The sequence below is a fragment of the Peromyscus leucopus genome, chromosome 2, assembly GCF_004664715.2.
Source record: "Peromyscus leucopus breed LL Stock chromosome 2, UCI_PerLeu_2.1, whole genome shotgun sequence".
NCBI classification, from domain to species: Eukaryota; Metazoa; Chordata; class Mammalia; order Rodentia; family Cricetidae; genus Peromyscus; species Peromyscus leucopus.
This window is the reverse complement of record NC_051064.1, coordinates 149,842,245-149,869,657: the sequence shown is the minus strand read 5'-3', so window position 1 is coordinate 149,869,657 and position 27,413 is coordinate 149,842,245. Positions and strand designations below refer to the sequence as shown.

The 27,413-nt window shown below is 41.8% G+C and overlaps 1 protein-coding gene across 15 annotated transcripts in view; it reads left to right on the top strand.

Moving 5' to 3' along the window:
- Positions 1 to 27,413, top strand: part of Camta1 (calmodulin binding transcription activator 1) — an 852,116-nt gene that overhangs the window by 54,068 nt on the left and 770,635 nt on the right. The gene's annotated exons all lie outside the window — the stretch shown is intronic.

The following is a 27,413-nucleotide window of genomic DNA, read 5'->3' as shown; positions in this document are numbered from 1 at the left end:
TTCATTTTTAACTTTCCACAGAACTTGTTCTCCTCCTCTCCTATCTTCATGCTTTATCTTGCCTCATTGTTTAATGTCAGTCTTCTTTTTCACCAAATTACCTGCTTGTGGTTTTCTGTATATAGATAGCAGCCTTAATGGTTTAGGTCAGACTGTTTACCCCTTTTCAAGAGATTTCACTGGGAACTTTTTAATCTTTAGTCAGCCTGACTTTTCTTTGGTGACAAGGACTCATGTTCTCAGGCTGGCCAGAACATTGCTGTATAGCCAGTCTGGTTCATCTTAGACTCCCAAGTGATTGAAGAGGCATGTATCATCTTCTGCTAATAGGGTGATTTCCTTAACGTTTGGAGTTAATTTTTTCTAACTACCTTTAAAAATTTTTATTATGTGTTGGGGGTAGGGGTTCATGTGCCACCATAGGCATGTGGAGGGTAGAGGACAACTTTGTGGAGTTGATTCTCTCCTACCTTTATGTGAGTTCTGTGGATTAAATTCAAGTTGTCATCTTTCTGTGACAATCACTTTACCTACTAAGCCATCTCATTTGATGTCATAATTTTGAAATGTGAGTGAGAAAATAAATGTATGTATGTGGGTAGATACGTGTATGTTATGTAGACGGGGGTGGGGGGGTGGGGGGGTGGGTGGTGAATCTTGTGGTCACTACATGCCCATGCTTAGGTGGAGTTGTAAGCACACCTTCTAGCAGTGTTTGGAACACATTTCTCATACTAATGTGCATAGTCTCATATTATCACTGAGCATGAGCACATCTATCTTCTGGATCTGGTGGAGCTTTTCCTATTGTCTGGTGCTTGACAGGGCCTCTGCTTCTAGACAGTTCCACTTGCTTGAAGGATGGTTTTGAGCTAAGAGGTGTGGCACAGACAAGGCACATTGCTAAACATAGTTCATTTTTCTGGTGCTGATTTGTGCAGTTAGTATGAAGACACAGAGAGTATAAAGTAAAGAGCTTAGGGTATATTGGATTGCGTTCTCTGAGAGAATGAAAAGTCAAGTCATAGAGAGTGGCCAGCACAGGCCTTTATCAGAGTATTTTAGGAATTTCTGTAAGTCAGAAGAAAAGACAACACAGGAAAGTGAGCAGGAAGCTCACTAAAACCAGAGGATGTTCACTGAATGAGCCATCAGGGAAAGACAGAGCAGAACCACAGCAAGACACTGTTGCGTGTGGACATGGCCAAACCGAAAAGGACAGCAAAGGTTGTTGGCAAGGAACAGCCAGCATCTGCATTAATTTAACCACTGTGGAAAATTAGAATTATCTGTCAGAGTAGAAGAGATATAGCATGCATCTTAGTAGTTCAACTCCTTATATATGTTAAAAAAAAAAATGTGTGTATGAGTGTGCACCCAAAAACACATGGGAAACACTCTCAAGAGCTATATTCCTAGTCCTCAGAGTCTGGAAGCAGCCCAAATGCTTAACAACACAACAGAAAATTGGTTGTAGTATGCTTATGTAATGCAAAGCTGTACAGCCATGAAAATGAGTGGACTTTTGCTTCATTCAAGAAATGAGTCACTTTAACAAACATAGTTGTTGATGCAAAGGAACCAGGCATTTGATATTAAATATTCTGTGATTCCATACATAAGTTAAAAATTTGTTTGAAAATTGGTGAAATGATTTTATAGATTTGGTGTGACTTTTGGAGAGTGGGGAGGATGTGGACCAGCTTTTGGGATGCTGATAGTATTCTGTTTTATAGGTATTGGTATGATACATGCTTACAAACACATATATTTATGATTTACAGTATTTTCTGTTTGCATATAATATTTCAATAATTAGATTATTAAAATAGTGTATGGTATAAAATAGATGCAGAACATAGCTGCATGCAGCACACAGAGAGTCACAGAATGTGGCTGTCTGAGTCAGTTCTAGAGTTATCTGAGTAGTGACAGTTAGGATTCACTGGATGGGGAGTAGACCCACTGTGAGTGCTACAGAGTAAGGGAGTGTGTATTACAGGAATAAGCTGGTAACTATCTTGGGAGAAATTGGAAACAAGTACAAGAGGAAGAAGGAGAGGCTCAGGAAATTCACTACAACACCTCTTCTGAAGCACCTGGAAGGGGAGCCAGCATGAGCAGCTGCTAGCATGGGCAGCCCCCATCACTCTGTGGAAAAAGTAGAAAGTAACAACCATTTCCTTAGGCCTCCTGCTGAGCATCTGGTGGGGACTGGCTTCAGCTGGTCTGCAAGACCAGCTGCTGAAGGGAAAAATTTATGAAAGAAGAGCCAGTGAATAGGCAGGTGACCTACTACCTCTTCTGTGTGTGCTTCTAGCTCTTTGGAAAGCACTGGCTAGCTCCTTCATTTCTGGACGTTACCACCTTTAGCTGTTCAGGCTTTGGAATGGCTATCTTTTAAGTCTAGTGTAAATCCAGGGAAGGGAGTCCTAGATTTCCTAAATCATTTGTGCTAAAAGCTGCTATAGTGATGGTTGCATAACTTTAAGAACATACTAAGAATACTCCTAAGTGGGTGGACTTTAAGGTATGTGAATAACATCTCAGTAAAGCTGCTACTTAAGCAATGACTACAGGTCAAACTTACAGAAAAGCAAGGGAACCACAAAAGTCAGAACCCTGCCTTTAGCAGAGGATGTGTGATGATGAGCCTTTTGGGGCTTATGAAAATCTCCTTGAATAGGGGTGTGGGTTCCACAATGTTAGTTTTATTACCACCCTGTCTTCTGTAAATGGGCGTACAGGAAACAGAAAAGACAAAAATTTCAGTCAAGTAGTGGCAGGCAGTGTCCAGTGTGGTGGCAGGTGGTTTGCAGAGTGGTGGTGGGTAGTGTCCAGTGTGATGGCAGGTGGTGGCCAGTGTGGTGGCAGGTAGTGGCTAGTGGTGGTAGGTAGTAGAGTTCCAGCTGGTGTCACTTGCTAGCTTTCTAAGGTTTAAATATGGTTGGTTTAGGGGTTCCTTTTTGAAGTTTAGGTTTGAGGGTAGTAATTGCTTCTTACTCACCAGACTAGAAAGCCAGAGGGAAGTAACTGACTTGTTAGGTCTGTCTCCCATAAGAAGAGCCTGTTTTAGAGACAGTTCAGTGGAAGAGTTTTATCACTGCACTTTGTTGACTGTAAATGCTCAACTGAGATTTTTTTTTTTGATTTAATGGTAGATATAAATTCATCAAAACTCCTATATCAAAAACCCATCCCGATAATCTGAGAAATGAGAACATTCTCATCCTCTACAGCTTGCTGGAAATCTCCCTCGTCTGCTCCCCATGTCCATTGAGCCACTTTTCATTTGAATGTTTGTTATGGTTCTTTTTGTCCTCTTAGCCAAGGGTGCAGCTGCCCATGGAAACTTAGGTTGCTTTTGTGTCCAGGGCTACACTTGTGCCACAGTTACAGGTAGAAGTGACAGGTGAACAGTGTTTTGTCTCATTGTCACATGACTAGGAATGACAGAGACTGCTGCTTCTGGGGCAGAACAATGAAAGGTGATGTTGCTTGCTGCTGGATGAGACTAATTCTGGATGGTTTGAGTTTATGATAATAAAGCTTTTTTAGTATCGAATATTGTACCTCTGAACTATTTGTAAAACTTCAGGGTTACTTTTTTTTTGGCATGGGATTCTTCCAGTTCCATGATTTAAGTCAATTGTTACTTTTCATGCTTTTTCCATTAAGCAGTCTTTTGATAAGTGTTCAAAGCCAATTTATTCTTAAACATCATATCTGTTAATCTGTTTTAGTGGTGGTTTTGAGTGCCCGCTGTGTACTGCTATGGAAGAAACCACTCAAGACACTTTGTTACAACAGTAAGGTAGACTGTGTAGGGAGGCTCCTTGTTAGAAGCACAGCAGGAGGTTTTGCAGTAGGGCAGAGTGGGCCTAAGTCTGCCTACACACAGGGCGAGGAGCTAGGGTGAAGGAGGCTGTGGTGGAAATTACTAAGAAGAAACTTGGGTGGTTATAGGGCCTCTGACTAAACCAGCCTGTAAGGTTCTTGTCAAAGGCAGACAAGGGTAATCAGATACCACATAGGGGGTGGTGGAGGACAAGGAACAGGTACTGAGAATACCTGAGGGTGGGGGTTCTGGCCAAGCTACCTTGGTATAATGTGTGCCAACACTGGACTGTGTGAGCCTGATTCTGATGGACACTGAAGAGAGTAATTCAGAGGAGCCTGATCCAAGTTTGGCCAGGAGGCATTCTGTCAGTCGTAACCTTGCTCTGAGGGAATCCCCTTATTCAGGACATAAAAGAGGCTCTGCAGTCTTCTAGGAGCATGAAGCTCAGTTGCATCATGGTGTGCTCAGGGTATCAGGAAATTGAATATATCAGATGAGTGTGAGACTGGATAAAGATGGACATAAGAAATACAGCACACTTTGAAGGTGTTACCAGGCAGGGCAGAATTAGCAAACAAGCATGAAAGTATTGAGTGTACAGAGAAATAGAAGAGTGGGCCTTGAGTACTGCTTGTGGCTGCTTTGGCTTACACTTTACCTCTGAGGTAATCAATGTTGATTATAAGATTTTAATCAGTGACCAATTAGGTTTTTATTTTTCGCAGTCTAGACAGTCTAGAGCAGTGGTTTTCAACCTGTGGATTGTGACTCTTTTGAGAGGGAGTTGTTGAACAACCTTTCCACAGGGGTTACCCAAGACCGTCAGAAAACATACATTTACATTACGGTACATAACATACGATAGCAAAATTACAGTTATGAAGTAGCAATGAAAATAATTTTATGGCTGGGGGTCACCACCACATCGTGAAGAACTGTATCAAAAGGTCAAAGCATTATGAAGGATGAGAACCAACAGTCTAGAAAATGGTGTGGAGAAAAGCTGGAATTCTGGTCGATTCCAAACCAGAGCAGTTCGTTTAGCCCTGTTTCTGGGCAGTGCCCTTAGAGAAGACTCTGATATAATAGGGTTTGAAGTGATTGCCATGATATGGTGGCCCTTTCCCTAAGCTGACAAAAGACAGGTTAGCAAGAAAAAACAAAAAACAACAAAAACAGATTCTAGTGTGTGTGTGTGTGTGTGTGTGTGTGTGTGTGTGTGTGTGTTGTTGCTTATTTTAGGGACATTTACAGAGAATTTTGATTGAAAAGAGCCAAACTTTGGAGCGTTTACACTACATTAATAGGTAAAGAGGAGACAGTACATTTGTACGAAAAGAAACAAGGTTTGGGGAAAAGGCTTTAGGGTAGAGAAATGATGGTTCTTTGGCGTCTGCGTGCGAATGGTTTCTCCAGCTGTCTTCTCATCTTAGAAGGTTTGAGTTGTTCCCAAGGAAGGGGTTTATGACAGTTGAGTTATTTGGAGATCTCTGGGGAGACTCTGCTTGTAGGAAGATAATGGATTTTAGAACTCATATTTTCAGTTTAAAATACCCTTTTTTATGCCTTAGTGAGTTTATTCTGAGTTTTCTACTGGCGGAGGAGAAGAAACTCAAGAACAAAATGCACCATGAACAGGTTTCAGTAGCTTGAGTTCATGTTTTAGGCTGCAGCTTGGAGCATATGTGGGACATTGAGGCAGGCATCCCTGGGAGTAGTTAGATATAGATGTAGGCTCCAGGGAAAAGCCAAAGAAGCCAAGAGTACTGAGTGAGCTTTTTTTTTTTTCTCCCTTTTTCAAGACAAGGTTTCTCTGTGTAGCTTTGGAGCCTTAGAACTCACTCTGTAGACCAGGCTGTCCTCACACTCAACAGAGATTCACCTGCCTCTGCCTTCCAAGTACTAGTATTAAAGATGTGTGTCACCACCGCCCAGCTCTGATTGATTTTTCTTAGTGGAGTGGGGTGAATAGGAAAAGAGAAAGGTCCTGGAGACCAACCAGAGGTCAGAAAGTAAAGGAGACTGGGGTTGGGAAGTGGAAGGGTCAGAAAGAAAATGACCTTGCAGAAGACAACTAGTTGAAGATGAGGACTGGGGAGTGGAATCTGTTGCTGTTCTAGGCAGAAGGGGCCAGACAGACCAAATAGAAGGTGAAGCCAAGAAACAGCAAAGTAATATCCAGTGTACTACTGGGAAAGTTGGGTGCTGAGCATCTTCAGTCTTGTCCTTGGGACACTTAAAAGATCTTCAGGTTCAAATAGAGAAGGAATGGAAGTGGGAGTGGGAAACATGCTTGGTTAGTGTGCTCACACTGTGGTCCAGTTGGCCCACATGGATAAGAGGGTTGGTTGCTGTCTGCTGGGTAATTTCAACTGACTATATAGGCTCATGATCAGAGAGTTGTTCTTGGAATCCCAGGTGACTGCAGAGAGAAGGATGCTGAGAAAGGACAGGTCAGAAAGCCAAGATGGAGTGTGTTCCTTTGGGGTTAGGTGTACTAGAGTCTTGTGTGAGGTCATCCCAGAGGTGGCATTGTTCAGAGTTTGTTGAACATCGTATCTTTTCACACTTAGGAACCTTACTTTTGTCTTGGTGCCGTCAGCCGCCTGGGGAGGATAGCTGTTTTTAGACACACATCTCTCAAATGATCAGGGTGCCCATGAAAAAGCTGGCATTTCTGACCCAGAGCAAGGAAGACAGAAGCAAGGGAAGGCAGGTGTGCCAGGCTTTTATCCTGTGGTTGTGCCCAAGCAAAGAATTAGTGCTTTTAGCAAAAGCAACCTCTCAGCCCCTGTTCTAAAACCAAAGGAGGACAGAGAGATAGAGTTTGTAGTAGTGATGAGCAGTGTCAGGCTGCAGGATCCATTTATATTTGAATATTTTTTTTGGGGGGGGGTTGAGACAGGGTTTCTCCATATAGTTTTTGGTGCCTGTCCTGGACCTCACTTTGTAGACCAGGCTGGTCTCGAACTCACAGAGATCCACCTAGCTCTGCCTTCTGAGTTCTGGGATCAAAGCGTGCACCACTGCTGCCCAGCTTGAATACTTTTAAAATCTAGTGTATGGTATCAGTAATATCTTGAGGAAAGACTGGAAGATTATTTATTTAAATAAATTTAGAACAGTTGGTTTATCCCTGAAAAATATTAAGTCATTGCCTCATACCTTATGACAAGATAAATCTAAAAATTAAATGTAAAAGTTAGAGTGCTAAGAACTGGATCAATATTTACATATTGTTCAAATAGTAAAGGCCATACTAGTCATGATGCCAGAACCAGAAAGAAAAGGCCGATCAATTTAATTAGGACCCCTCCCTCCCCCCCAAAAAAAAGAAAAAGAAAAAAAACCAACAAAACTGCAAGTAAATTTAGGTTTTCTATGTGCTAAAGAGTTCATAAAATTTAAATGTAACTGGCAAAGAGATGAATTTGGTACATATTTGGCAGAAGTTTACTATTTTCTTATCTCATAGTGCTGAGAAAGGAAGGACTCAATGAATATTGAGAATTTGTTTTGCATGTGTATGTATGTGATATGTATTTGTGGTTAGCCACTTTTAGCAGTTGGTCCTCTCTCTCTACCCATGGGTTCTAATGATCAACTTAGACTGTTCTGCTTGCAGGGTCACCTGCTGAACCATCTCACTGGCCGTGAAAATGTTTTTATTTCCACTTGCTTCCAAAAAATTGATAAAGTACCAGAAGAGAAACATGCAGAGTATAAACAAAGCAGAGTGGGAGGGGAGTGGATTTTGTTCTGTTTAGGCAGAGTGTTTGAACCAAGAGAAACTGCTAGTGAACCAGTAGAAAAGATGGGCAGAATTTTAAACAAACTTGTTTAAAGATTATGGAGGCAAGGGTTTAGAAGACTATGGGATGGTGGTTCAAAATGTTAAAGAAAAGGTGAACTGTCATGCTAGAGTTCTGTTCAGCAAAACCATAGTTTAAAAGAGGGGGCAAAGTGAGAACCTTTAACAGGTTTGTTAACAAAGTGACTGTGTTTGTAACGACGCAGAAATCTGAGTAAGATAATGAACAGGTTTGTAATGAACAAGTGTGACCTGAGATCTCAGTGAGTGGATTTATCAGTACATTAGACACAGTAGAAGAGAGAAATAGTGCATTTAAAAGAAGAAATAACTAAAAATAGAACATAATGAAACATGAATGAATATATTCCGCCTAACAACTATTGACTGTACATTTTTCTCAAGTTCATAAAGAGCTTTAATCAGAACTGCTTCATAAACAAGTCTTGAAAAAATGAAAGCACCAAAGTTAGAATATCAGACTTACAATGAGACAGATTCAATATTCAAAAAATTGATTGGCATAAATTACTAAATTAACAGAATAAAGCTAAAAATTGTGACAGTGTTAACAAATACAGAACTACCTTTGATAAAATCCAGTGCCTGTTCAGAAATGAAATGAATCACATGGCTAGAAAGTATTTAGAGAAGCTGTCCAGCAAGCCTTGAGGTAATGATAAGTGCAGCAGTTGTCCTCTTCAGCCTGGGAAAGACAGTAATTTCATCACCAGCACTTCTGTTTATGGTGTTCCTGAACTTTTCCCAAGTTCGGTACGACAAGAAGAGACGAGTTCAGGAACTGGAATGGAAGGAATATGGCTGTGATCTTATAAATTGTACTCACAGCCAGTTTGACTATATCTTTATAACATTAGTAATAAATGAGATTGAAGACTTAAGGTAGCTCGAGTTACAGCTGTAGTTTTAACACACTGATAGCTAACAGAAAGTGTAGGAAAGCCAATCATTTGCCATAGGATAAAAAGCTTATTATTTGGAAAAAAATTGGAAGCAGTGCAGACCATGCAAGAGCAACAAACACAACAGGATATACCATGTTCATTATTTAGAAAACTCACTTTTTAAAGATTGATTGTATGCAAACTCTTTTAGGTGTTTGACATAGTATCAAGCAGTGCCAGCAGACTTTTCAGAGGAGAACGGAGTGGTTAAAATTGACAAATGGGTGCTAAAATGTATGTGAAGATATAAATAGTTAGGATGAGCTAAATTTTGAAGGACAAAGTTTCTATATGCTCCAGGGTAGTAAGACTTGCTGTAAAATAGTGAAAATATGGTTTTAGTAATGAGTACAGTAGACCACTGAACAGAAGTGGTCTATAAGAGATCCATACCTCCACAGAAACTAGACTGATCACATAGGAGCTAGTGCAGAGTGCAGTAGAGAAAGGACACACATTGCAGTCCATGGTGTTTGGGATTCGGGGTGTCATTTATGGAACCTAGTGTAGCGTGCATGAGGCTCAGGCTTGATCTTTAACATTGCAAAAATAAATGAATAAGTAAGTTAGTGAGTAAACAAACAAACCCAGAGGGCAGGTCTCTGGTTCACTGTGTGGCAGAGAAGTCCCTGGATACATGCTGCTGAGAGTTGGCCAGTCATGAGCTGCAGTCTCCAGAAGGCAGAGTGGATACACCTGCTGTAAGGCTAGGTGTTGGAGAAGCCACTAGGGTAGAAGAGCTGGCTTTTGAAGAGCAGTATACTTCTGGCACAAAACCCTAGAAGGCCAGGTCTGTTAAGATGGTGAGTGGGTACCAGTGGTTTCCCTCTCCCTGGCAAGTAAGACTATGATGACCCTAGACATTTTGTATTAATTCAGTAAATCATGCCATTGCATGTTCTTTCTGTGCCAGATTGGATACCTGAGAGTGGACAGAGCAGATACTTAATTTTCTTTTGTAGAGGTGAAGTCTGTTAACATGGGCCAGCTGGTTACTTGACCAGCATTGTCTGGTCTCTGGAGGTCTATGTGTGATCAAGGTACAGTCACCACCAAGCAGGTCATTGAAGAGTAGATATATATTTAGAAAGCCATTCAAAGGGATGTGAAGCCATTGAAAGTATGAGATGTTAGCTTTATGAGATGACAGATCCAGATAGTGGAAGCTTGTGGAGAGGCCTACTCCGGGGGAGAGCTTGTCCCATGTGAAATAGTAGGGAGCAGTGGGGAAGGTTAGAGAATAGAATGAGTTGAATTGTGGCAGAATGGTCAGCAGCTGAGGTTAAGTTGCTCCTGGCCTTGGGCTACCTGAGGAAGTAGGGTGTCCTATGCAGGTCCCCACAATGGAGGCCTGAGATTGTAGAGCTTTGAACTCTGTTGTAGGTACTTCTGTCATCTGACTGGCTTCCAGAGACCATGGGATACATTTATAGGAATCCAGGGGACACTAGCATGCTGGGACCAAGGTGGCGGCATTGAACCTAGACATACTTGGGTGGCTGGGGATAGGGTTTACACATAGACATAGATTGGTCTAGCCCTGGGAATAGGATGAATGTGGCCTGGGAGGTGAGGGAGCTGTTGATGTGACTCGCAAGTTTTTTTACTCCATTCATTTTATAGAATATGATGCTGGGTTTTCAGTGACCTTCTGTAGTGAATGTGAATTACTTGGATATTGATGGAAGTATTAAGGCAACTCCACGTAGTTAAAAGGGAGGTTTATTTTTTGGGGGGTAACTTACAAGTAAAGGGATAGGTTACAGGGCCCGGGAGAGGTGAAGTGTAGTCCAGAGGTGTTCTCTGGAAAACTCTGCTCGGTCTACCTCCAGCATCCAGGACCTAAGAACCAAGAGAGCCGGCACATCTGGATCTCGGATCTTAAGGGCTCCTGCCTCGCTTTGTCTCATAGGTGTGACAGTTACTGGAAGCCTCAATGGGGGTAGTACTTCCAGGTCAAAGCTGCAACAGCTACCCACTACACTTGTTCAATTAAAAAAAAAGGAATTTGGATTGGAGATGAAGAGTAAACAAAACTGAGCCAGTTACACTGGGGGCTAGAGGTAAGGAAATGGCAAGAGTGTAGACCAAGTTCTTCCCACAGGTTCTGTGGGACAAAGCCTGTGTTTTCTTGCACAGATGGGAGATATGACCAACTACAAAAGAGGGCATTCATTGGCTGAGCAATTATTTGAACCTCTGTTAGCTAGGTAGTATCCCAAGCCTTTGTAATATACAAACCACAAAACTCCCTTCAGGGTCTTTCTTTCTGAAGGTGGAGACAGACAATAGGGAACCTGTTCAATACACAATAGATACAAACTAAGCCTGTTTATGAGAGGCACGGAAGTGCTGAGGAGGTGGGCAGTGAGGTGGACTAGCAGCATGAGCCATGGGAGGCAGAGGGTCATGTTCACTGCCCCCCAGGGCTCGGGATAGGCCTAGTGTTCAGTAAGTGCATAGTAGGCAATTGTAGGAACAGTTCATGGTACCTGATTCCAGGAAATAGGAAGAGAGGAAAAATAGAGGAAAGGGGACAATTGTGAGTGAACATTCTATTGTAGGGATGTTAGTACTGATGACCATAATACAAATTATAGTCATGACCCAGGCCAGCAAGATGTGTCAGTGAGTGAAACACTTGTATTTGAGCCTGATGATCTGAGTTCAATACCAGAACCCACATAAAGGAGGAAGGTGAGAACTGACCCACAGAGCTGTGCCCTGCCACACCATACACACAGTAATGTAAAGAAAGTAAATTTATAAGAATTATAATTCTGTTCACTCTGAAAGGATCTAATTGTTCATTTGTGCTTTGGGTTCTTCCAATCATTTTTGGTTTCATGGCCCTGGTTTCACCCTCTTTTTCTCAGGTATTCTAGTGACATTTACTGATGTTACAGTTTTAAGGCCCCTTGAGGGCCTTGCCCAACAGAGGGGTGGCTTTTAACGTTTTCTAGTAATCAAAAATTAAAAAAAAAAAAAAAATCAACTGGTTTTATGTATTGAAGATCTTTAACCTGTCTTGCCTACAGCACTATTCTGCTTTGTGTGTGTGTGTGTGTGTGTGTGTGTGTGTGTGTGTGTGTGTGTGTGTGGTGTGCATATGTGTAAGACAGATTGCTAAACGGTCTTATTAATAAAATACCCAGAGTCAGATATTGAGGTGAAAGTTGAAAGATCAGAGAGACAACAAGCCACAACCAACTTCACCTCGCCATCTCCTCAACTGATCTTGTTTCCTCAGACTGAAAGCCTTGAGTCCTCGCCCGAATGGATCTCAGCTGAACTGCTGCTAAAAGTTCCTGGTCCTCACGCCTTGTATACCTTTCTGTGTCCTGCCATATTACATTCCTGGGGTTAAAGGCCTGTGTCTTTCCCAAGCAAAGACATGAGATCTCAAGTGTGTGTGCCACCACACCTGTCTCTGTTCCTAGTGTAGCCTTGACCATGATCTTTGTCTTTGGAATGCTAGGATTAAAGGCATATACTACCACTATCTGGCCTCTATGTCTAATACAGTGGCTGTTCTGTTCTCTGACCCCAGATAAGTTTTATTAGGGTTCACAACATATTGGGGGACACAATATATCACCATATATATGCATATATGTTGTGCTTGCTTTGTGGCAATTAAACTGGTTTTGTTGTGTTAAAGTTGTAGTGACTATATATTGAAGTCACTCTGGATAGTTAATAGTTAACAGTCCATTTCTTTATTTTTATTTTATGTTTTTTGTTGTTTCTTTTTATGTTATATTTTATTTGGTGTTTTGCCTGTGTGTATGTCTGTGTGGGTCACCCGGAACTGGAGTTACAGACAGTTGTATGCTGCCCTGTGGATGCTGGGAATTGAACCCAGGTCCTCTGGAAGAGCAGTCAGTACTCTTAATCACTGAGCCATCTCTCTGGACCTAGTAGTCCATTTCTATAGTGCGTCTCTTCATAGGCTTTGCTGAGTTCATCCTCACAGTGTTCTTTGCTTGAATCTATTGGCAGGCCATAATTCTTTCTAATTTAGGCAAGCTTGAGGAGAATTGTCATGTATTTGTAATACTTTTTATGTGAAAATCCTAGCACCACATGAGTTTACTGTAGCTCGAGACAATGAAGAATACTTTCTAGTCTGGGAGATTTGGGTGTTTGTGTATGGACTATTAAGTCATAGCTAAAGGGACCTTATATCTGAAAGATTCCACACTGAGCAAAAAGGAACACATGGGATCACTCTGTTCTTTGCCACAGATTGTATATTCTTAACTCCCAGAAATTGCTTTATTATATTTTATTATATGAGTACTTATATATGTGCTTAATTAAAGGTGGTAATAATTTACCACTAAAAAATTCTAGCACCATACAAATGTGGACATTTAAAAACAGCCATTGTGTGCAGTTTGATTTTGGGAATGTGTATTCCAATTTTTGTTTTTTATAGTAAATGCCTAAGACTAGGAGCTATAAAGTAAGAGTTATTTAACTTAAAGACTGATAGTTTAAGATCAGGTGGCGTACAGTTCAACCTCTGGTGAGATCTGATGGTTGATTTCAGGAGCGCATATGGAGGGAGAAACTGTGTCACTAGATAGGAAGCCAGAGAGGCCGAGCTGCTCCAAGAACCCACCAGGGTTTCTTCACTAGCATGCTGCCCGTTGCTCTAAGGGCCTCTCTCTGGCTCCAATCGAAGGACTTTTTGCTAGGGTCCACTTCACAAAAGTTACACATCTTTATGCTGGGAACCAGACTTCTGATACAGACCCTTTTCGGAACACTTTGAAACATGTTCAGACCATAGTAATGCCCTTCTGGGGGTGTAAATGATGCTTGAGCAAGTCTGGTGTGCTCCTGCAGTATATAAATATGTGTGCGTGTGCGCGCGCATGCGCGCGCGCGCACACACACACAGACAGACACACACACACACACACAACACACACACACACACACACACACACACACACACACACGACACTGCATACCTCTTTCTTTACTGTTTTCTCCTTATAACACAGAACATTGTGGCCATTGCCCATGTTGGTGCATATGTGTGGTTATGAATATGCATGATTGCAGAGCAAGGATGCCCATAAAAACTTAGCAATCTCTATTTTGTTCTTACATCATTTTGGTTTGGATTTTTAGCCTTAGATGTTTAATATAGCTGGGCCATTTTTAAATAGCACATTTAACATTCTGGCTCACATATTTTTGCATACTTCTCTAGTTATGTTCTCAGGACAGATGTGCTTGTCAAAGGATAAACATTTGCTATGTAGCAATTTAATTCTCAGTAACCAGATATGAGAGTGCGTGCTCCACATGTCCTCATCAACAGTAGGTGTTCTCACTCAGGGATCTTTTAGTCTGTGGGGTGAGAAACTGATATTTCCTTTGTTACTAGGAGATAGGGTCCCTCTATGTAGCCCAGGCTGGCCTTGAACTCAAAACCTCCTGCGTCTGCTTCCCAAGAGCTGGAATTACAGGTATGTGCTGCCATGCCTGACTTCTTGTTTCCTTTAAATTTCTTATGTTTGTACGTTCCTTTGATTTAGCGTGCTTTGACTGCTTGTCTAACTTTTTAAAAATTATCTTCATTTCTTTCACTCTTTTTTCTGAAGTTGGTTCTTTATCCTCCTTCCCCCTGCCCTTGCTTTTTAAGTATTTTTAAGAAATATATGTAGTTTTTCTTGCACAAAACATCTGTAATTAATTGCTAGCTTTTTGAACTTGTTGGGTAACTGCCCTGTGAACAGTGCACACGAACTTTGTCTCTTTCTGATCTTGAATACTCACAGGAAAGTCTTCCTGGTATTAGTAATTGGGTTATCTATCCAGAGTCTCTTTTTTGGTTTATCCTAAAATGTTTAATGTAACTAAACACTAAAGAAAACACGTGAACAGGGTGAGGCATAGTTGTAATTTCATTTTCCTTCCAAATTGCTTCTGTATTGAATTGTTGATCTTTCCCAGTTGACTTGAAATGCTGCAGTTACCTGTGTTGCTGTGACAGTCCTGGGTGTAGCATGAATCTTAAAAGGTCTTATTAATAAAATCAAACCTGAGGCCAGTTATTGGGGTGAAGCAGAACAAACCACAGCTAACCTCACCTGGCTAACTTCTCAGCTGGTCTTGTTTCCTCAGATTGGAAGCTTCTGTGTCCTCATCCCAGTGGCTCTCAGCTGAACTGCTACTTGAAAGCCTGAAGCTTAACCAGCTAAAAGCTTCTAGTTCCTGGTCTTCACGCCTTATATACTTTTCTGCTTTCTACCATTACTCCCTGGGATTAAAGGCATGAGTCACCATGCTTGGCTGTATCCTTGAACACATGGATTTCTGCCTCTGGAATGCTAGGATTAAAGGCGTGTGCTACCACTGCCTATCCTCTATGTTTAATATTGTGGCTGTTCTGTCTCTGACTCCAGATAAGTTTATTAGGGTGCACAGTATTTCGGGGAACACAATACCACCACACCTGGGATCTGTTTGGACTGTCTTCTGAGATCTGTTCACTCTAGGCTTATATTGCTGTCACAGTTTTCTTTCCTTACATGGTGACCCTCCCTTTTATTGTAACCTTAAATAGCTGTCAAAAACAGTGCAGCTTTACAGTAGATACTTATTGTTTGAATGAATTCTGTTGTGAGTTTCAGTCATTGAGCTCATGTAATCCTAAAAGCTGTATGTTGAGGAAGACTGAATTAAAGCAGGTCTTGCCACTGATGATGGGACTGGAATAGTTCCTATCTTTGTTTCTGTAGCCTTCACTTCCACTCCTTTCCTCATGTCTGAGCACATCACAAATGCTGGTAGGTCCGGCCATAATGACTGGAAGAATGTCCTTGGTCTGGTCTGGCTGCCCTGGTTCCTCTTAGGGAGGGACCAACATACATGATCTCTCTGCTCACTCTGACCCTCATACTCCTGCTCTAAGTCCTTTGCCATCGTGGTCATGATGGCGTGATAGCTGCTTCAATATTCAGGCAGATAGGTGTCTTTTACATTTATACAACAGAAATTCAGTGTCTTAATGGTTTCTATGCTTAGAACTCAGCCGTGTAAAGTTCATTTTTGTTGTTGTGCAGGCAGTGCAGACACTGTCATCATCCATCTCCAGAAACGGAAACTGTCCTCAAACAGCCTATCCCTTTCCCTGATGCCTTCCTTTGTCATCTGTGGGCTTGGTTCTAAGGACCTTATAAAGGGGACTCAGGCAGTGCTGTCTGTGTGTGACGGGATTGTCTAACTTAGTATAATGCTCTAAAGGTTCCTTCATGTTGTAGCATGTTAGCCCCCCTTCCCTTCTGAGTTTAAAGATGTACTTTTACTTTTAACTGTGTGTATGTAGGTATGTACATATAAGTACAGATACTTGCAGAGGCCAGAAGAGGGTATCGGCTCCCATAGACCTGGACTTAAAGGTGGTTGTGAGCTGCTATAAAAGGTGTCGGGATCTGAGTTGGGTTTTTTGCAAGAGCAATTTGTGCTCTTAACTTATGAGGTATCTCTTTATCCAGCCTCCTTTCCTTTTAAAGCTAGTATATTCCATTATGTAGATACCACATTTTGCCTCTGTGTGGTTTGAATAATGCTGCTATGAACATGGGTTTGTAAATTTGAGATCCAGACTTCTCCCTTCCCACCTTCATTTGTTATTCAAGTGTTTCAGTTTGAACCTAGTTCCAATTATTCTGTAGCATCTTCTTTCTTGGATCACTAGTGATTTCAAAGTTAAAATAAGCCAGGTATGTGATTTATTTCTGTGATCCCAGTCACTCAGGAAGTAGAGATAGGAGGATTGCTGTGATTTCTAGGCCAGCCTGGGCTATGTAGCAAGATTTTAATAACTGCAACAACAATAACATCACCACTAATACCAACAGCAGCAGCAGAGCTCAAAATACAAGGAGCATTTTTCAGTGTGTGCTTTCACTGTGTCACACATACCACAGTGACCACACATACCATACTTCCCCAGCTCCTGGTAAGTGTGTGCCACATCTTTCTCCCTGTGCTGGATGCTCCCTCTTATTCTCTTCAATTTAAAAGCAGAATTTTCTCTGGTCTTGGCTTTATACTTTTTCTCTTCTACCATTAGTTGTGGGTGTTACTGGCCTTCTCCTACCACTCAAAAAAAGAGAGCCAAGGAGATTTTATCAAATATGTTGGTTTCATCTTCTATGTAAATAAGATGCCCTTGATAAAAAGGGATGGTAAAGAGGACAAGAATAGAGATCGTATGAATGACACTGATTTTAAAGAGTGTGACACACTATAACATAATTGATAAATACTGTATGCTCAGAAGGCTGAGGTGTGATGACTCACTGTATGTGTACTGTGTAATGATGAGCACCGTCCGCATGTGCTATACCACACCTGCTGTGTCTGTTGGGGAGATGACTTCTTAGCAAATTTAAAATAAGCAATGCAGTATTGTTAACTGGGACCAGCAGGGTGTGCGTTGAGTTCCCAGAACTCATTCCTTTTTACAGCTGTGGAAGTCTGTGCTCTTTGGCCAGTGTCTCCCCATCACAGTCAACTCTGACAGCCATTGTTCTCCTCTCTGCTCTATGGGTCTGGATCTTCTTCCTTCCTTCCTCTTCTGCTCTCCTCTTCTACAGTGCTGTCCTGGTGAGTTGCATCCTGGGGACTCCCTTTCTCTTTCTTTTTTTAAATTTTTTTAAAAGATTTATTTATTATGTTTTACCGAAGAGGGCAACAGATCTCATTACAGATGCTTGTGAGCCACCATGTGGTTGCTGGGAATTGAACTCAGGACCTCTGGAAGAGCAGTCGGTGCTCTTAACCTCTGAGCCATTTATTTCTCCAGCCCCTCCCTTTCTCTTTCTAAAACTCATTCTTATTCCTGCTTGTATAATTCCAGTTTGCCAAGGACTCCACTGAGATCCACACCAGAGCTGCCTTCTTAAGGTTGTCTCTGGAGATCTAGTGGGGATTCCTGTCTTAGTTTTTGAAATAGAGCTAGCAGTCTCCTCCTAAGTCCTGTTCAGAAAAGAGAACCTGAGCCTCCAACACTATAGTCAACTCTTAGGTCAAATTTAAGACAAATCTTTTACATTAGGGAAGTCGTAGAATGTTACTGAGCTCTGCTCAGTACCTGGTTCTGGTCCCCTGCAAACCAATGCCTTATAATCTGTACTGCACACTTCCTTCCCCTTCCATAGTTCCTCTTCATGTCCTTTGCCTTTCCAGAACCCAGTCTGGTTTGCCACATTGTCTAGTTATCCTCTCTTCTTAGGCTTCATTCATTTGACACTTTTTCTGACTTGTCTTTGTGGTGTTGACCTTGATGGGAGAAATATTTTTGTATGATGTTCTCTGGTTTGGGTTTGTTTGCTAACCTTCCTCATGACTAGATGGGTCTTGAAGGCCATTGGAAGGAAAAGAACCAATCTTACCATATTATGTCAAAGGCACCTTTTCCACGTGAGTTATTAACTGTTGATATTAATATCAGCCAACTATATTCACTGTAAGGCCACTGCTGTTGCCTTTGAGGGTCATTTGGAACAATTCGTTCTTCTTTTGATCTGTATTGCATCCTCTCTGATTTCTCTTGGATCTTTTTCTCAAATAAATTTCCATTCTTTATGCTCACCACTCCCTCCTGGCTAAAATGACCCTTGGGTTCTAGACTGGATTGGTGTTTCTCCAGACCCTTCTGCCCACTGTCTAGCTTGGTGTGCATCCAGAATAGTTTTAGAAGTGCCTGCACCCTCCATAGGTGTGAAGTCTGGCTGTAGGCTACCTCTCCATTCCCACTGTTACATGGTCTTTTTTTGCTTGGATTGGTGCTCACTCTCTCTCCACTGTTTTCCTCCAGATCTCTCTAATTGCCTTGTAGGGTCAATGAAGTGCTCTTGCTGTGAACATTCATAGTTCCTATACTTTTCCAATATACTCGTGCTGTCTGAAAGGTCTTGATCTGGGTCTGAGCTGTGCCTGGATCACTGTGGTAGAGCAGGCGGTGACTTTGTCTCTGCTGTGTTCTTTGTATTCATCCTTGGTACGTGTTCCTAAGGTCTGCCCCAAGGTAGGCACTTGATAAATGTTTGCCCACTGGGTGAGTTTTTGTCAGAAAACAAATACTTTTCACTTTTAACTTATAAACAAGTTCTTGAGAATATTTCTCTTGTTCCATGGATAGAAGTGTGCATCCTTTCCTGTGTACTCTGTAAGGTATGGTGAGAGGATCGTTGTTGGGATCATCTATAAGTGCATGCTCAGCCTCTGCTACTCTTGAGGCCACATTTATTTCCTCACTCATTACATGAATTGGAAGCCTCTGCATTGCAGTGCTCTGTGCAGTGTGGGGTTTGGAGTGGGTGGGAACCAGTTGGAGTTGGAAGAGACCACCACAGATCATCCCTTTAGAGTTTGAGTTAAGTACCCTGAATTCTAACTTTAAGATTTGCCATTTTGAACTTATATCTACCACCTCCACCCATGGAGTGTGTTCCTGGAAAGCCAGGGAGTCAGTCGGATGTTACAGGACCAACTGCATCATACCAGCTGCAGAACTAACATTTATTGTCTTTAGCTTGAGTGCTGATATGTTCTTTAATCACTTTAGTTACTTTTCACAGCAACCCGGTGATGTAGGGATAATATTTTCATGTTATAAATGAATAACGAGACATAGTTGAAAATGAAGTAATATCCCAGGATCACAAAAGTTAAAAAAATAGTACTGTTCTAAAAACTTAAGAAAAATATTCTTTGAGAATTTCATATGTGTTTTGATCATAGAAGTCTTCCCTCCCCCAACTCTTCACAGATCTACCCTTCCTTCCAACCCAACTTTGTGTTTTTGTGCCCATCCCCCTTGCAACTCCTGTCCCCCCCCCCCCCAGCCAGTTTTTGCTGCCCAAATATTCTTGAATGTGTGGCCTTCCATAAAGAAGTATAGTCAATGTCTTAGGTTTCTGTTGCTGTGAAGCGATATCACGACAACTCTTATAAAGGAAAACATTTAGTTGGGGGTGGCTTACAGTTCAGAGGTTTAGTCCATTATCTTCATGGCAGGACATGGTGGAGTTCAGGCAGACATAGTGCTGGAGAGGTAGCTGAGAGTCCTACATCTTGATCAGCAGGCAACAAGAAGTGAACTGAGACACAGGGTATAACTTGAGAGTAGGAGACCTCCAAGCCTGCCCCCACAGTAGTGACACTCCAACAAGGCCATACCTACTCCAACAAAGCCACACCTCCCAATAGTGCCACTCCCTATAAGTTTATTGGGGCCAATTACATCCAAACTACCACATTTTACTCCCTGGCCCCCATAAGCTTGTAATAATATCATAATGCAAAATGCATTTAGTTTAATTTCAAAAGTCTCTGTAGTCTATCATGTTCTCAATAATGTTTAAGAGTTCAAAGTTTCTACTGAGATTCATGCAGTCTCTTAACTGTAATCCCCTACAAAGTCAAAATACAAAAACAGATCACATACTTCCAACATATAATGGCATAGAATATACATTACCCAAAATTATTCCAGAATGTAAGGAAGGGAGCATAGTGAGGAAATGCTGGACCAAAGCAAGACTGAAAACAAGCTGAGCAAACTCCAAACTCTGCATCTCCATGTCTGATGTCAAAGTGCTTTTTAGATCTCTAACCCCTCTCAGCTTTGTTGACTGCAACACACTTCGTTCTCTTTGGTCTGGCTTTGGCTTGCACAGTTCTTAATACATGCTATGACAGCTGCTGTGAGTTCATATGGGCAGGTGCTCTGCTGTTTCCTTGTAGCCTACAGCCTCTGCCCCCTCTTCAATGATTTCTGAGCCTTTGGAGGAGGGAATGTAGTATATCTATTCCGTTTAGGGCTGAACACTCTGTGTCTTATTCTCTGCACCTTGGCCAGTTGTGGGTCTCTGTGTTGGCCAGTTTGTGGGTCTCTGTTGACCATCGTCTACATATGCAAAAGCTTCTCTGATAAGGATTGAGAAAGTACTTAAATCTATAGGTATAATGTTAAGTCATTAGGAGTTGGTTTAACATTATCTCTGTTTAGCATAATAATAGTAGTATGTTCTCTCCTGGGGTCTATAATCTGTCTAGCCATAGGTTTGTGGTCTAATATAGTGCCAGGTATGGATTTTATCTATGGTGTGGGCATGAAAGAAAGTCAGAAAATGGTCGGTTGGTTACTGCCATGTTTACTCTGCTGTTGCACTAGTGGCCATGTCTTACTAGGCCTTGTCATTACTGTAGCTTGCAGAGTTCACAGCTCAGTAAGATTGATGACTATTTTTCTCCTTTGGCATATGCATAGCACCTTCCAGCATTATGGAAGCTAGCAGGAGAGATGATGCTTCTGTCAGTACTAGCTTGGTATTTCTTCTTATATGATCATCTATGTGATGTCTTCAGTAACAGAGTCTTACCATCAGGTTCTAGAAGGTAACCAAGAGCTTTGGCAATAGCCTGTAGTGTTTGGGGATCTTTGGGAATGTCACTGACTCACCCCCCCACCCCAAAGTAACTCATTCCTGAGGCTGGGCTTTTTGTTAACTTCTAGTGCCCAGTATGGGCATTGTTGCCCCAGTATAGGAAGTTCATTTTAACTCTTTTTTTGTTAGTTTGTTTTTCGGGGTAGGGTTTCTCTGTGTAGCTTTGGTGCCTATCCTGGATCTCACTCTGTAGACTAGCCAGGCTAGGCTCAAACTCACTGAAATCCGCCTGGCTCTGCCTCTGGAGAGCGGGGGGGGATTAAAGGCTTGCTCTTTTTTATGTATATGTATAGATACATTTTAGGAAGCTTCTACAGCCATGACTTTTTTAGAAAGTTGTTTTTGTTGTCTTTCCCTCCCAGTTTCTCTCTTCTGCTTTGCCTTCTCCATCTCCACTCCACTTCATACATAGTTCTCTTGGGTTTAAAGACTTAAAGGCATGTGTTTGGACATCTAAAAGCCTTTAAGTCTGGATAGTTTGAATTTTCTTTTTATAAAAACAAATGGGTGTCACATACAAGTGTTTGTGGAGTGTGTGGATGACTCCTGCCCTGTCTCTATTTGGCCAAGCTCCTGGGGAGTATATGTTCTCTCCTGCTGTCTTGCTGCTGGAGGACTGGGATTATAGACGTGTGCTTCCACATCTGACTTTACATGGTTTCTTGGGATCTGAATCCAGGTCTTCATGCTTAAAAGACCAGCATTTTACTTACTGAGCTCTCACTCCAGGCTTGGATTTTCTTTTAAACTTAAATTTTAGCAGCTTTGCCACTTAATGGCTAGTTGCCCCTGAGGCCAGTGTGTCTGTGAGGAAATTGGAAGATGGGTTCAGCCAACCCGCATCCCATTTCAAAGGGAGGGCTTTGGACTGTCCAGACTCACCTGGGAGACTTGCCAGAAAGGCAGGCTCCTTAGTCACATGTTTGGTGTTTAGAATTGCATTTCCTGCCACTGTACCAGAGAGGCTATTTATTGGTGATGGTTCAGATGGGAGCTTCTTACCCAGTCAGAAAAAATAGCTGAGCACTGGTGTGTGTTGCTAAGAAGTTTGCAAACAAGGAATTTTTTTTTTTTTTTTTTTTTTTTTTTTTTTTTTTTTTTTAAGACAAGGTTTCTTTGTGTATCCTTGGCTGTCCTGGAATTAGCTCTGTAGACCAAAATCAATTTACAGAGATCCGCCTGCCTCTGCCTCTCCAGTGCTGGGATTAAAGGGGTGTGGCATTACACCTGGCTCCTAAACAAGGAATTTGATGAGGCCAGCAGTGGTGAATTTGCTTCCTTTTAGAATTTATTTTAGGTTTGTATTTGGGAGAACTTATGCATTTTGTCAACTCTTACCCTAGTGGATAGCTCTAGAAAGGAGTGAGTGGGTCTTGGCTATGCCAAGGCTCATTTAGCTTTATAAATGTGGTAGGCCAATCTGATTTTGGAAATGAGGTAATTTCAGGTGTGCACCCAGTATGGGTCAGCAGTACCAAACATTTAAATACACAGTGTCTATGTGCGTCCTTATGTGTGTACAGGGAAGATTTTCTTGCCATCAGTGGTAATAGACAGGCAACAAAGAGTTCAGGAGCAGTGGCTTCCACAGCCTCCCTGGAAGTGCCTTCTCTGCATGGGGAGTCCCAGCATGGCCTGGTTCCAAGAGTGCAGTGTGAGACTAAATCCTTGTTCTGTGCTCCCACTTAGCGTTCTTATCCTTACACAGCTTTCTTCATTGAGGAACTGGTGTATGATAAATTATACTCTCTTTAAAAATACCTAGTTATTTAGAGAGTTTCATGTAGCCCTGTCTAACCTGGAATTTGCTAAGTAACATAGCTGAGTATGACTGCATATCTGATCCTTCTGCCTCTATCCTCTGAGTGCTGGGATTACAGACATAATTACAGATTATGTGCTTCCGGGGAGCAGACCAAGGGTCTGGTGTATGCTAGGCAAGTACGTTAACCACTGGGCTATATTTTGATTGAATTGATGATTGTGTTTGGTGTGTCTGTATGTGGGTCATTGTACCGGCATTTGTGTGTAGGTCAGAGGACAACCTTGGGTGTCAGTCTTTGTTTGAGGTAGGGTTTTTTGCTCAGCGTTCCCTAAGGCAGGCTGGTTGGTGAGTCCCTGGATATGTTCTTGTTTCTGCCCCAATCTTGTAGAATTACAGATAGGTGCAACCATTTGTAGTTTTATGTGGGTCCTGGGGATCCAAATTTTGATTCTTACACTGTGTGACAAGTGCTTTAACCATGGATTCATCTCCTCAGCCCCTCTATTTTTATTTTTAGTTGATACATAGTAATTTCATATTTATGGGCTGCATTAAGATGTTTAATACACTTACTCAGTGTATACTGATCAGAGCTATTGATTGGCGTACCTATTACTCGATGCGTGTGTGTGTGTGTGTGTGTGTGTGTGTGTGTGTGTGTGTGTTGAGAACATTCAGAATTTTTTCTTCTAGTTATTTTGAAATATATCATTGTTGTCAATGAGTCATTCCTCAGTGTTACAGAACATTAGAAGTTACTTCTTCTAGCCAGACATGGTTGCTCATGTCTATAATATTCCAGCATTTAGGAGACTGAGGCAGTAGGTAGGATTGCCATGAGTTTGAAGCTAGCCTGGGCCAGCTTGAGCTACACATGGTATGAGACCTTATCTCAAAATAATTAATGCACATTGTTCCTTTTCCCCTTGCACTATGTTTTATTCTTGGCCCCTCAGCCATCCCAGGTTCTGCTAACCACTGTTCTTCTAATTCTGTGAGGTCCACTGTTTAGCTCCTGCATGTGAGACTATGTGCTATTACATTGCACAGTGCTGTGTGTGTTTCATAACTGCACAGTATGTACCTGGCATGAGTAGCCTCAGTGCCATGAGCAAGTGCATCCTCAGAAGTCCTGTGGTTGCTCTCACAGTTCCTCTCTCCCATGCTCTTTATCCCTTATGAAATATTCTAAGCTACCAGAGGAAAAGATTACATTTATTGTTGCAGCTAAATAGTTTAAGGTTTATCTTCTCTGCCTCCCTCTAAATCTCTCCTTTATTCTCCTCTTCCTTTTTATGTCTTTGTTTTTCTTGCTCTTATTGTGTAGTCCAGTCTGGCCCGGATCTCTAAATCCTCTTGCCACAGTGCCTAGTTTTGGGGTTACAGGTGCGCTACCTCATCTCCTTACCCCCTTAAAATTAATACAGTGGGACTGGGTAGCACACTTGTTTAGTCCCAGCTCTTGGGAGGCATAAGCAAGTGGATTTCTGTGAGTTTCAGGCTAGCCTGGTCTATATAGCAAGTTCCAGTCTAGCTAGAGCTACATAGTGAGACCTTTCACAAAAAAGAAAGAATATAGTAGGACTACTATGATTGTGTAGTATGGGATGTCTTATCATTTATAGAAAGTTTTAGAGAAACAGACATGTATCTTAGTTCATCTTAGAGACAAGTAACAAAGGTCAGTATTCTGGAAATTAGGAAAACCAGAAGACATGATGATTGTTGGCAGAGGAAAGGAGATTACACCCCATCTTCGGTCAAACACAGGGGCCTGGGACATGGGGCCTAGAACATGGGTGCTTGGACACAGGGTCTGTAAACATGGGTGCCTGGAACTCAGGGACTGCAAACATTGGGGTCTGTCTGTGAACACAGGGACTGCAAACACGAAAGGCAAACACTTCTCTTTCTGGTGTTAGAGTAGGTTGCATTTCTATTACGTCGGGCAAACTAACATAGACTGTACCATGAAGTGGTGACAGAACTGTAGTCTCTGCTTAACTGAAAAGCTGGAATAGCTCAAGTACATTTGATGCTCTACAGAATGGCATGCTGGGGATTTATGTATTTATATTTATAGATTAAAAATAATAAAATTTGCTCCATCACCTTAATTAGTTTCTTTTTTTTAATGTCTCTAATCAGTATGCATGCTTGCAGACTTAATATCTGCTGCAGAAAGCATTATATAACAGCACTAATAGCCATTTTGCAAAAAAACAGAAAAATGTCTAGGGTTGTTTTGATGAGCTTGAGCTTCTTCAGTTCTGTAGTACTGTACCCTGACTCTGAGTCTTTTGACTTTTTTATTGTGGATTTCTTCCCAGTTCTTCCTTTGTTACATTAGAAGTTAACATCTAAGGGAGACGTGGCAGCACCTCTTTCCTGTCACAGGCCTTTGCTCTGTCTGAGAACTGAGCTGGTTCCTCTTGCGTGTAGATACGTTGAGAAAAGGAATTAAATTTGTCCGTAAGTGTGTCCCAGACAGTCTGCTGTGAGAGTCCCTGGGGGAATCCTGCCAGTAACAGGTGGATAGATTTAGATCAAGGATACACCTAAGGGTTTGGAGGCTGCTTAGGGGTTTTGAGCATTTACTGTTTAATTCTGTTACTAGTTGTAGAAAGAGACAAACTGTATGTAACTTTGTTTCCCTGATAGAAAATTCCCTGTGGCTCCTTAGCTGGGAGCTTATTTCAGTCTGTGGCAACTCCTGAGTGTCTGTGTTACTTCAGTGAGGACTTCACCACTAGCTGACTATGGCTATAGTGAAGGCAAGGGAGACTTCTGGAGAAGAAAAGGAAGATGGGTAATTTTGGTTCATGAGGCCTACTGCTGCTTGAGACCTGGAAATGGTCTAGAAGGCAGAAAATTCCATAGGGAAAATAAACTGACTCCAGTTAGGACTAGACTTAGCCCCTTGGATGAAGATTGTAGCTATCCAGGCCCTGGACCTCCTAGAGCCTGTAGTCCAGAATGATGGTTTCAGATCAGGTAGGTGCCCACCAGACCTGCTATCTGGAGCACTGCTTGAGGGCATCCCATGCTGGCCTCAGCAGATGGAGTGGTCTCGGAGCTGCTCTCTACATAGTGGTCTTGGGTGCTGCAGTCTTTGCTGGCAATGGTAAAATGCACACTTTCTCTTCCTGAGTGCTGTTCTAGGTACTTGTTAGGACCATAGTAAACCCCCTTCAGCCTTACCTTGTCCCCAAAGCAGAAAACACTGGCTAAAATTCTTAATAGATTGTTACTTTAAAAATCAGCTGGATTGTCATTACCATGGGTACAGTTACATTCAAAGGCTGTCTGTCAGAACTGCCATGTGTTTAGGCAGGGAGTATGAATCCACTTCCAAAGAAGAGCAGGACGTGCTAGGGAGCAGCATTAGGTAGTTTATGCCTACCACTTCTGGCAGGACTGATGAATTGGCAGAAATTTGAGGAACTGTTTCTGTAAGCTATGGAATTTTAAGAATGATTTAGAAGACTTTTTAAAAGCATCTAGAAGTCATCTTGTCATTAAGAAGAGATTATGAATATATGTTTGGTAGTGGGCATGTTGTGTGTGTGTGTGTGTGTGTGTGTGTGTGTGTGTGTGTGTGTGTGTGTATGTGTATTTCTTGATCTGGACAGGTCTGGTGCTTTTTAATATAAAATACTCTAGGAAAACAAAACTCCGAGTTAATGCTACACTGCTGGCGTCTTGTCTTTCGTTATAAACACGCTGAAATGGTCTCAGTAATGATGCTACTAAAGCACCGTACGCATTGTTTTGATGGGGTATTGATTCCTTCTGCAGTGTTCAACATTGCCTGCATGCCTCCCAGCAGCAAATATGTATGTGCCAGACTGTGTGAGATGAGGGTTCCAAAAACGAAATGTTAGTTTACTTTTCATAGTTGTGCAACTGAATGGAAAGCCATGACTTTGGAGATGTGGCCTTAAGCACTAACACACTCAATCCAGTGCATGATGATCTGCAGTTATTTTAACAAAACCTAATCAGAGGGAGCAAAAGCTGGCATTCATAGAATTATTTTATTTATGGATTGCCATAAGCCACTAGAAGGAATATCTTATTCATTTTAATAAATCCTTCTGGACAGTTGTCTATATCTTAATATATAAGTATATGGGGATGTGATTTTTAACAAGGTTAACTTAAGTGTTTGATATGGCAGCATGAAACTAAGGTGGGAGGATGGAAGAGGTCTAAGATGGTAATCAAACCCAGTTCCCTCCTCCAGCTTCTCTTGCCTCAGGTGAGGCGGCAGGCCACTGTGCACAGGGCTTCTTAGACGCTGCCTGTTCAGCATAAGGAGCCTGGAATCCTGAATCAGGAAACAACCTGCTCAGGATTATTTTTCAGACTAAAGACAGTAAGGACAATTGTCCTTCTGTACTGGTTGTTGACCAGGGAATAAGCATTTACGGTCACTGTTTGCTTGTTGTTGTTACTGTCGGTGAGTGCCACAACCTGGGTGGTAGTTACATTTCAACCAAAGCCTTGGCCCTCCTGTTCTTTGTAGGAACACAAATTAGTTCGTTAA